The 9,937-nt window shown below is 42.9% G+C and overlaps 1 pseudogene; it reads right to left on the bottom strand.

Annotated features, from left to right (window-relative positions):
* Positions 1 to 543: 543 nt before the first annotated feature.
* Positions 544 to 9,937, bottom strand: part of LOC129462957 (serine/arginine-rich splicing factor 3-like) — a 29,750-nt pseudogene continuing 20,356 nt past the window's right edge.

Raw genomic sequence — 9,937 nt, 5'->3', positions numbered from 1 at the left:
AATAATTTGTGTCAATTTTTCTTTCTTTAGTAGAATTCACCTGTGAAGCCATCTGATTCAGGACTTTTCTTTTGGGGGAGTTTTTTCTTAATTATGTTTACAATCACTTTGTTGTGGAACTGTTGAGATTTTCTATTTCTTCCGTCAACCTACATAATTTCTACGTTTCAATAAATTTCTTCATTTCATCTAGATTGTCTATTTTTTCATCTATTTTTCTATTCTCTTATAATCCGTTATTTCTCTAAAATCAGTGGTAATGTCTCCATTTTTACTTTTATTACTTTTTTGCATGTTTAGAGCTTTATTATCAGTCTATGCATAACTAAAGTTCAAAGCAAATTTAATTTTTCTTAAGGGAACATTGTAAAGTAACAGTTCTTGGTATTACATGCCTCATATAATCCATTTCAAACCATAGAGAATTATACCTTTGTGTCACTGTTTCAAGAGACAAACAAATTTGAACAGCTAAAACATCTTAAAAATGCACCAAGCTTATGAAGTCTCAAACAAAACTTGAATTTTCTGTACATATTCCTGTCAAATGAAGTAATTTCTTGTACACCACTTCTCTTGCCAACTGGTCTTTTTTTTTTTTTTTTTTTTTTTTGACCTAGATCGGCTACGAGACCTAGAGAAGCATCTGGACGGCTTGTAATTTCTCTCCCGAGACAGAGATCTCTCTCTTCCCCTATCTCTAGAAAGGGACCTGCTCCTGCTGCGAGAGAGGCTTCTCCTTCCTGGAGATCTGCGACGAGGTGGAGGACTCCTCCTATGATAATCATCTCAAGGACGATGACCCCAAGAGGGAGGTGGGCCACGATTTCTACTTCTTTTTTCACCATTCGACAGTTCCACTCTTACACAGCGGCCACATAGTGTTCTTCCATCTAGTTCTAAAACCACATCAGCTGCATCTCGGGGATCTTCAAATTCAACAAAAGCAAAGCCGCGGGGGTTTCTAGCAACCCACACACTTCGGAGTGGTCCATACTAGCCAAAAGCCCGTTCCAATTCGGTCTTGTTGCCCTTGTTTCCAAGATTGCCTACATAAACCTTACAGTCCAATGGACAGGAATCACGATGTATTTCGACATCTACGGTAAAAAATGCGGAGGCTCAAATTCATATGCTCCGGTGGGTCTTTCCGCTTTCCTCCGGCCCAATACCCAGGGATGCTCTCGCTCACCTGGCAGCCACGAAATGGCAGTCCATTTTTATTTTTATTTAAGTCATTTGCATCTTTTCTCTTTTGTTTTTTGTCAATCTAGATAGAAGTTTGTCAATTTTGTTTCTTTCCCAATAAATTAATTGATTTTTTCTGTCATTTATTGTCTCTACTTTTTAAAAATCTGTGCTCTAATCTTTATTACTGTCTTATTTCTGCTATCTTTGGGTTTCATTTGCTCTTCATTTTCTAGTTCCTTACGATGTAAAGTTGAGTTATTGATTTGAGATCTTTCGTAATATAGACATTTACGGCTGTCAACTTCCCTCTTAGCCCAGCTTTTTTGCTGCATCTCATAAGTTTTGATATGTTGTGTTTTTATTTTCATTTATCTCAAGATACAAATATTCTTTGTGGTTTCTTCTTTGATGCATTAGTTTTGTGAGAGTGCGTTGTTTAATTTCCACGTATTTGTGAATTTTCTGGTGTTCCTTCAGTTATTGATTTCTGACTTCATACCATTGTGGTTAGAGAGGATACTTTGTGTGATATCTATACTGTTTAATCTATTAAAACATGTTTATGGCCTAACAGGTGGTCTATCCTAGAGAACATCCCGTGTGCGCTTCAGAACAATGTGCATTCTGTTGTTACTGGGCTGAGTGTTCTGTATATGTCTGTTAGGGCTAGTTGGTTTATTTTGTTGTTCAAGTCCTCTAATTTCTTATCTTCTCTCTGGTGGTTTTATCCATTATTGAAAGTGAAATATTGAATTCTCAAACTATTACTCTAAGATTGCCTATTACAATTCTGTCGTGTTTTTGCTTCATATATTTTTGTTATTAGGTGTGTAAATATTTATACTTGCTATATATTTTTTCTGTTTTAAACCTTTTATTAATGTCCTTCTTTGTCTCTTGTAACCTTTTTGGATTTAAAATCTATTTTATCTGATATTACTATAGCCACCTCAGCTCTCTTTTGGTTACTATTTGCATGAAATATTTTTTACCATCCTTTCACTTTCAACCTATTAGTGTCTTTTGTCCTAAAGTGAGTCTCCTGTAGATAATAATTAGATCCTGTTTTTCTGTATCCATTTTCCCCATCTCTGTCTTTCAATTAGAGAACTTAATCCATTTATACTTAAAGTATTTACTGATAAGGAGTAAATATTATTGCCATTTTGTTATTTTTTTTCTATGTGCCATTTCTTTATTGTCCCCTTTTTCTTCCATCATTGCCTGTTTTGTGTTTAGCTGATGTTTTTCAGGGAAAAATTTTTATTTTCTTATTTCCTTTTGAGTGTATTGTATAGATATTTTCTTTCTAGTTACCATGAGGATTATATTTAACTTATTAAAGCTACAACATTCTATTTTGAATTTATACCAACTTAACTTCAGTAGCATACAAAAACTCTGCTCCATGCATCTTTGTCTTCTGCTTTTTGTTATTGATGTCCCAAATTACATCTCTATATATTATGTGCCTAATAAATAGGTTAATACTTGTTTTTTGCATTTGTCTTTTTAAAATGCAGAAAATTATTAATAAAAATGGAATTATAAGTGAAAATTACAATAATACTACCTTATAATTGTCCATGTATTTATCTTTACCAGAGATCTTCATTTTTTCATATGGCTTTGAGTTAATTCAAATATAGATGTATTTATTTAAGGCATGTTTCCTACCACCAGCACTGGGCACATGTTCAGATTGGCAATCAGATCCATAAGTCTCAATGGCTTTAATTTAGCACTGCATTTACTTAGCTGTACAGAGAAGGAAGAACAGAAAATACAGTATAGCCAACATCTTACAGCTCACTGGGAGGCCCAGCAGTACCCATGCACATAGTTCCTCATCCCTTCACTCACTCACACGCAGAGCATGCACAGTGACTAGAGATGAGATGAAGGGCCAGGTGTGGTGGCTCACACCTGTAATCCCAGCTTTTTGGGAGGCCGAGGAGGGCAGATCACGAGGCCAGGAGTTTGAGACCAGCCTGGCCAACATGACGAAACCTCGTCTCTACTAAAAACCAAAAATTAGCCAGGTGCAGTAGCATGCGCCTGTAGTCCCACCTACTTAGGAGGCTAAGACAGGAGAATCACTTGAACCCAGGAGGTGGAGGTTGCAGTGAGCAGAGACCATGCCATTGGACTTCAGCCTTGGTGACAGAGCAAGACTCCATCTCAAAAACAAAAACAAACAAACAACAAAAAAAGAGATGAAGGTGGCCGGGCGCGGTGGCTCACGCCTGTAATCCCAGCACTTTGGGAGGCCGAGGTGGGTGGATCACGAGGTCAGGAGATCGAGACCATCCTGGCTAACATGGTGAAACCCTGTCTCTACTAAATATACAAAAAATTAGCCGGGCGTAGTGGCGGGCGCCTGTATTCCCAGCTACTCGGGAGGCTGAGGCAGGAGAATGGCGTGAACCCAGCGGGCGGAGCTTGCAGCGAGCCGAGATCGCGCCACTGCACTCCAGCCTGGGCGACAGGGCAAGACTCTGTCTCAAAAAAAAAAAAAAAAAAAAGAGATGAAGGTGTATGTGGTTCATATTGACAGAGGGAAGTCCCTGCCTTGGTTTTCCATGAGTCTTTTATATTCTCCTCGTGATGGAGGCTCCAGGCCTGTGTGCATTCCCAGGGCAGGAACAGTCCCACAGACCAAGGGCTTCACAGTAAACAAAGCAAGTGACAAACATACATTATTCCGCATTGAACTTGATACGTTTTTAAGGAAACAGTGTTGTGAGAAGGTGGCCTAGGTCTGTCCAGGATCTAGGCCCACAATTAATACTTTACTCACAGCATTCAAAAGGGAATAAAGAATAATATATACACTTATGGCCAGGCATGCTGGTTCACGCCTGTAATCCCAACACTTTGGGAGGCTGAGGCGGGTAAATCTCTTAAGCCCAGGAGTTTGAGACCAGCCTGGGCAATGTGGCAAAACCCTATCTCTACAACAAATAAATACATAAATAAAATTAGCTGGGCATGGTGGTGTGAGCCTGTAGTCCCAGCTACTCAGGAAGCCAAGGTGGGAGGATCACCTGAGCCCTGGGAGGTGGAGGCTGTGGTGAGTCATGATGGTGCCACTGCACTCCAGCCTGGGTGACAGAGTGAGACCCTGCCCTCCCCCCAAAAAACAAAAGAAAGAAAGAAAAAGAAAAAGAATACTTAAGTATCAAATCCTCCAGCTTAAGAAATGAAACAGCCTGGATGTGGTGGCTTACGCCTATAATCCCAGCACTTTGAGAGTCCGAAGGAGGCGGATCACAAGGTCAGGAGTTTGAGATCAGCTTGGACAATACGGTGAAACCCCATCTCTACTAAAAATGCAAAAATTAGCCGGGCGTGGTGGCAGGCGCCTATAGTCCCAGCTACTTCCGAGGCCGAGGCAGGAGAATCGCTTGAACCTGGGAGGCAGAGGTTGCAGTGAGCCGAGATCACGCCACTGCACTCCAGCCTAGGTGACAGAGCGAGACTCTATGAAAAACAAAGAACAGCCTGGCCAACACATCCAAACTCCATCTCTACTAACCATACGAAAATTAGCCGGGTGCAGTGGCACGCCCTGTAATCCCAGCTACTCAAGAGGCTGAAGCTGGAGAATCTCTTGAACCTGGGAGGCAGAGGCCGCAGTGAACAGAGATCACGCCACTGCACTCCAGCCTGGGCAATACGGCAAGACTCTGTCTCAAAAAAATAATAAATAAATAAATAAATATAAATAAATAAAATAAAATAAATGAAACAATAGCAATACCTCTGTGCATCCTTCCCCTCTTCACCCCTCCAGGTAATCACTGTCTTCAATTTGAAATTTATCTTCTGCTGCATTATTTTAGTGTTAAACAAGTTTATATCACTGACAATATACTTTAATGTAAGCAAAATCTATGTGGTGATAAACAGATGACAATTTAGTGATCTCTACATGTGTAACAGATAAAAAAAAAAACTGCAACAATGAGCAGTCCTCTCTTCTACGCTTCCCACATCCATCTGCCAGCCAGAAAATCTGAACATCTGAATATGCATGTATACTCCGACAGCTTAAAAGTAAATAAATAGTTATCAATACCAGTACTATGCTTTCAGCTTTTTCATCACATGTCATACAGGGTACCATCACCTAGAAAATTGAGCTATTTGGGCAGGGCGTGGTGGCAGACACCTGTAATCCCAGCTACTTGGGAGGCTGAGGCAGGAGAATCACTTGAATCTGGGAGGCGGAGGTTGCAGTGAGCCGAAATTGCTCCAGCCTGGGCAACAGGTGAGACTCCATCTCCAAAAAAAAAAAAAAGAAAGGAAAAATATGAGTCATTAATAAACACACCACCTGTTTTAACACATAGTCAACTTAACTATCAGGTTGGCAAAAATATTTACAAATCCCAGAACTCACCATTGGCACAAGTGTGAGGAAAATAGCCTCTTGGTGAAGGCTTTCTGGAAGGTAGACTTTGTGTGTGTACACACATATATAATTATATAGAGTTATACAATTACATCTGTTAATATTTAATGTATGTATTCATTTGAGCCAACAATGCCACTGTCAGGAACTTCTCCTCTGCAAATATCCAAACAAGTGTCAAGGCCTGACGCTCACGGCAGCACCCTTAATCTAGCAGTAAATGGGACCCAGCCTACATCTCCCTCAGTTGGGGTTAATTAAACATATTGTAGTTCATCCATTCAATGAACTCTCATTCGGTCATTAAAAATGTCTGTGTTGGCCGGGCGCGGTGGCTCATGCCTGTAATCTCAGCACTTTGGGAGGCCGAGGCGGGCAGATCACGAGGTCAGGAGATCGAGACCATCCTGGCTAACACGGAGAAACCCCATCGTTACTAAAAATACAAAAAATTAGCCGGGCGTGGTGGCGGGCACCTGTAGTCCCAGCTACTTGGGAGACTGAGGCAAGAGAATGGCGTGAACCTGGGAGGTGGAGCTTGCAGTGAGCCAAGATCGTGCCACTGCACTCTAGCCTGGGTGACAGAGCGAGACTCCGTCTCAAAAAAAAAAAAAAAAATGCCTGTGTCAAACTGTATATACTGACATGAATAAAAAGGTTATGTTGTATTATTAAATTTTGTTTTTTTTTTGTTTGTGTGTTTGTTTTGAGATGGAGTCTCACTCTGTCACCCAGGCTGGAGTGCACTGGCATGATCTCGTCTCATTGCAACCTCTGCCTCCCAGGTTCAAATGATTCTCCTGGCTCAGCCTCCTGAGTAGCTGGGATTACAGGCATATGCCACCATGACTCGCTATTTTTTTTTTGTATTTTTAGTACAGACGGGGTTTCACCATGTTGGCCAGACTGGTCTTGAACTCCTGACCTCAGGTGATCCACTCGCTTCAGCCTCCCAAAGTGCTGGGATTACAGGCATGAGCTACTGCACCTGGCCTGTATTGTTAAATTTTAAAAAGCAAGTTAAACAGTATGTGGAACATGACCCTGTCTCTGGAAAAAAAAAAAAAAAAAAAAAGTCTATGTACATATGCAGAGAAAAAGCCTGAAAATCAGGACAGCCAAATGCCAGCAGCATTTTTGAGTGGCTGGGTAATAAGTGATTTTTTTCTGTATTTTCTGAAATGTTTACAGTGAACATGGATTATCTTTATTAAAATAAAGCCATAAAACAAAGAAATACATAATATTACAATAAGTATTTGATTAAGGATACTTCCTTTTAAAGATACGAGATATGTATTTCTTAGAACTTCACAGGTAATTATTTTTGTGATCTATTATATACAATATTAACCAGTACTTTGATGAGGGGTATAGAAGTTATTTTGACTAGGCCGGGCGTGGTGGCTCATGCCTGTAATCCTAGCACTTTGCAAGGCTGAGGCAGGTGGATCACAAGGTCAGGAGATCGAGACCATCCTGGCTAACACGGTGAAACCCCATCTCTACTAAAAATACAGAAAAATTAGCTGGGTGTGGTGATGGGCATCTGTAGTCCCAGATACTTGGGAGGCTGAGGGAGGAGAATGGCAAGAACCTGGGAGGCAGAGCTTGCAGGGAGCCGAGATCCCACCACTGCACTCCAGCTGGGGCAACAGAGCGAGAAGTTACTTTGACTAAATTTAGTGTTACTGACTGAAATTTGGACGTAATCCACTATTACATCTTTTATTCAATAGCAACCATATCCATGAATCTTAAAGCCCTTCACTGCCATAATAAATACATCTCCATATTATTCCTTCAGAGGGAAGATAAAGAAATGCTGTCGTGATTTGGGGAGTGTTCAGTCTGAGAGGCAGGATGGCTAGACCTGGCTGTTGGGAGTGTCCTGGCTCATCATCTCCATCATTGACACATCCAGGGTCTGCGGGCAAGACCCCTGGGCTTGGATTTTGATTCTTTGTTCATAAAATAATGGAAATAATCCTTCCCATTCCTTTCCTCACAAAGGTGTTGAAGGGGTCTTAGTGGCTTGAATAAAGGTGCCATTTCAACATATTCAACACTGGGCTTTGTCATTGGAAGTACATCAAGGTTAGTACTGGCAATTGGCTCCAACTGTGAAACTCACAAAGTGGGCCTTCTCCTTCATATCACTTCACAATTTTTGTCCCTGCATCCGATCATAATTCTACCTGAAACCTCAGTGCTGGATGGGGGGCTTTCCAAAATACACAGTGAACAACTCGAATCTCGTATTCTTGCCCGTTTCTTGGAGACAGCCCTGTTAATTACCTGATCTCTCTCTGAGGTACTAAAAGACTTGAGCCTGAAGCACACTTTTTTTTTTTTTTTTTTTGAGACAGAGTCTTGCTCTTGTTGCCCCAGCTGGAGTGCAATGGCGCAATCTCAGCTCACTGCAACCACCGCCTCCCAGGTTCAAGCGATTCTCCTGCCTTAGCCTCCTGAGTAGCTTGGATTACAGGCACCTGCCACCACGCCCAGCTAATTTTTTGTATTTTTAGTAGATATGCGGTTTCATCATGTTGGCCAGGCTGGTCTTGAACTCCTGACCTCAGGTGATCCACCTGCCTCGGCCTCCCAAGGTGCAGGGATTATAGGTGTGAGCCACCGTGCCCAGTCACCTGAAACACACTTGGAACTTCTTGCCAAGAAATAACAATTTTGGGTTGTGAATTATGACCAGAACATCCACAGTGAAAATGCATGTTTCTTGGCAGTGAGCATATTGGAAGTGTAGATTAAGGAGAGAGGGGAGACACAGTAGCCAAGAGCAGGCCCAGGTGGAAGAAGGGGAGAAGGGAGAGTGAGGGGACAGAAGACAGGGAAAGGAGGGCTGTGTCACACTGAGTGGGCTCCTTCTGCCAGAGCCTGCCACACTTTGTGTACAGCTCCTGCAGCCTGAGTCCTCCCTGCATTCTGTACAGGGCTTTGGTATCTATTTAGGTGCCTAAAACGAAATAAAAAAGAATATTTTTCAAGAGTTGGCCCAATGTATGTACTGAGGGACAATTAGGAGAATTTTTCTGTAGCCAGCTTGGGGAACACTTCTCTTCCTCCTTTCCTGGGGTTCACCAGAAACAGGCCAAGTAGCCCAAGAACAGAGAGGCTGCTCTGAATTTCTTTTTTTGAGATAGAGTCTTGCTCTGTCATCCAGGCTGGAGTGCAGCAGTGTGATCTCGGCTCACTGCAACCTCCATCTTCCAGGTTTAAGCGATTCTCATGCCTCACCCTCCCTAGTAGCTGGGATTACAGGCGCACGCCACCACGCCTGGCTAAGTTTTGTATTTTTAGTGGAGATGAGGTTGCACCATGTTGGCCAGGCTGGTCTCAAATTCCTGACCTCAAGTGATCCGGCCTCCTTGGCCTCCCAAAGTGTTGGGATTACAGGTGTTGAGCCACCCCACCTGGCCTGAATTTCCCTGGAGACTTTGCCTCAAGCCAGCACTTCACCTGTTTCTGTGTTCTGGGATCTTGGTATTGCACTTCTTCTTGGGGTTTTCTGAGTGTAACTAATTATCCTATTTTCTAACTACAACAATCATAAACCAGGGAAGCATTTCCTAAATGAAATACTGTCAGAATATTCACTCTTTGGCCTCAGTCTATTACCACTCGATCCAACTACATCCGCCCACTTTCCTCTGGAAAAAGTTAAGTATCAAAGGCAGAACAATGCTTCCCCAGCAGGATGGGACATGTTCCTGGATTATAAGACCTGGGCAGGGCAGGACACTGGTTTCCAATATCTCAGGCATCCTCTTGCTAAGGCCCTGTCTAATCTTTGCAGTGTCTGCTCGGGGAAAGCCTCAGTCCCAAGCACAGCCCAGCTGTCCTCAGCAGAGGGACACAGCTCCACCTCCATCCCAGCTCTCTGCCTCTGCAAGGCCTCCTCCTGGCATGAAGTGACAGGAATAGGACAGGATGTGCTTGAACTTGAGAAAATTCCTCCTGTGTCTAAAGACTAGTGATGCTGAGTGCTGCAGGCCAGGAGGTCAGAGGATAAGACCCATGGGAGCCCAGATGAGCAGCACCTTCTCCCCATCAGGTGTGGGTGCAGGAGTCCTCGAGTGAATGACAAGCCTGAGCTGGGTCCCGAAGGATGGAAGGCAGTGGGCTGAACCAGGAGGGAGGAACAGAATGTTCCAGGCAGCAGTGGGAGCTAAGAAGTGTGGGCACTCATTGAGAGGCTTGTAACCAATGCAGGCCAGTGGACACCCAGCACAGGAAGGGGAGCAAGCAAGGCTGGGTTGGGAGGGCTTAAATACCACCTCAGGGACCCAGACTGCCCACACTGGGGAGCCA

This window comes from Symphalangus syndactylus, chromosome 14 (genome assembly GCF_028878055.3).
Source record: "Symphalangus syndactylus isolate Jambi chromosome 14, NHGRI_mSymSyn1-v2.1_pri, whole genome shotgun sequence".
Taxonomy (NCBI): Eukaryota; Metazoa; Chordata; class Mammalia; order Primates; family Hylobatidae; genus Symphalangus; species Symphalangus syndactylus.
The sequence above is the reverse complement of the archived record's forward strand: the minus strand, read 5'-3'. Positions and strand labels throughout refer to the sequence as shown.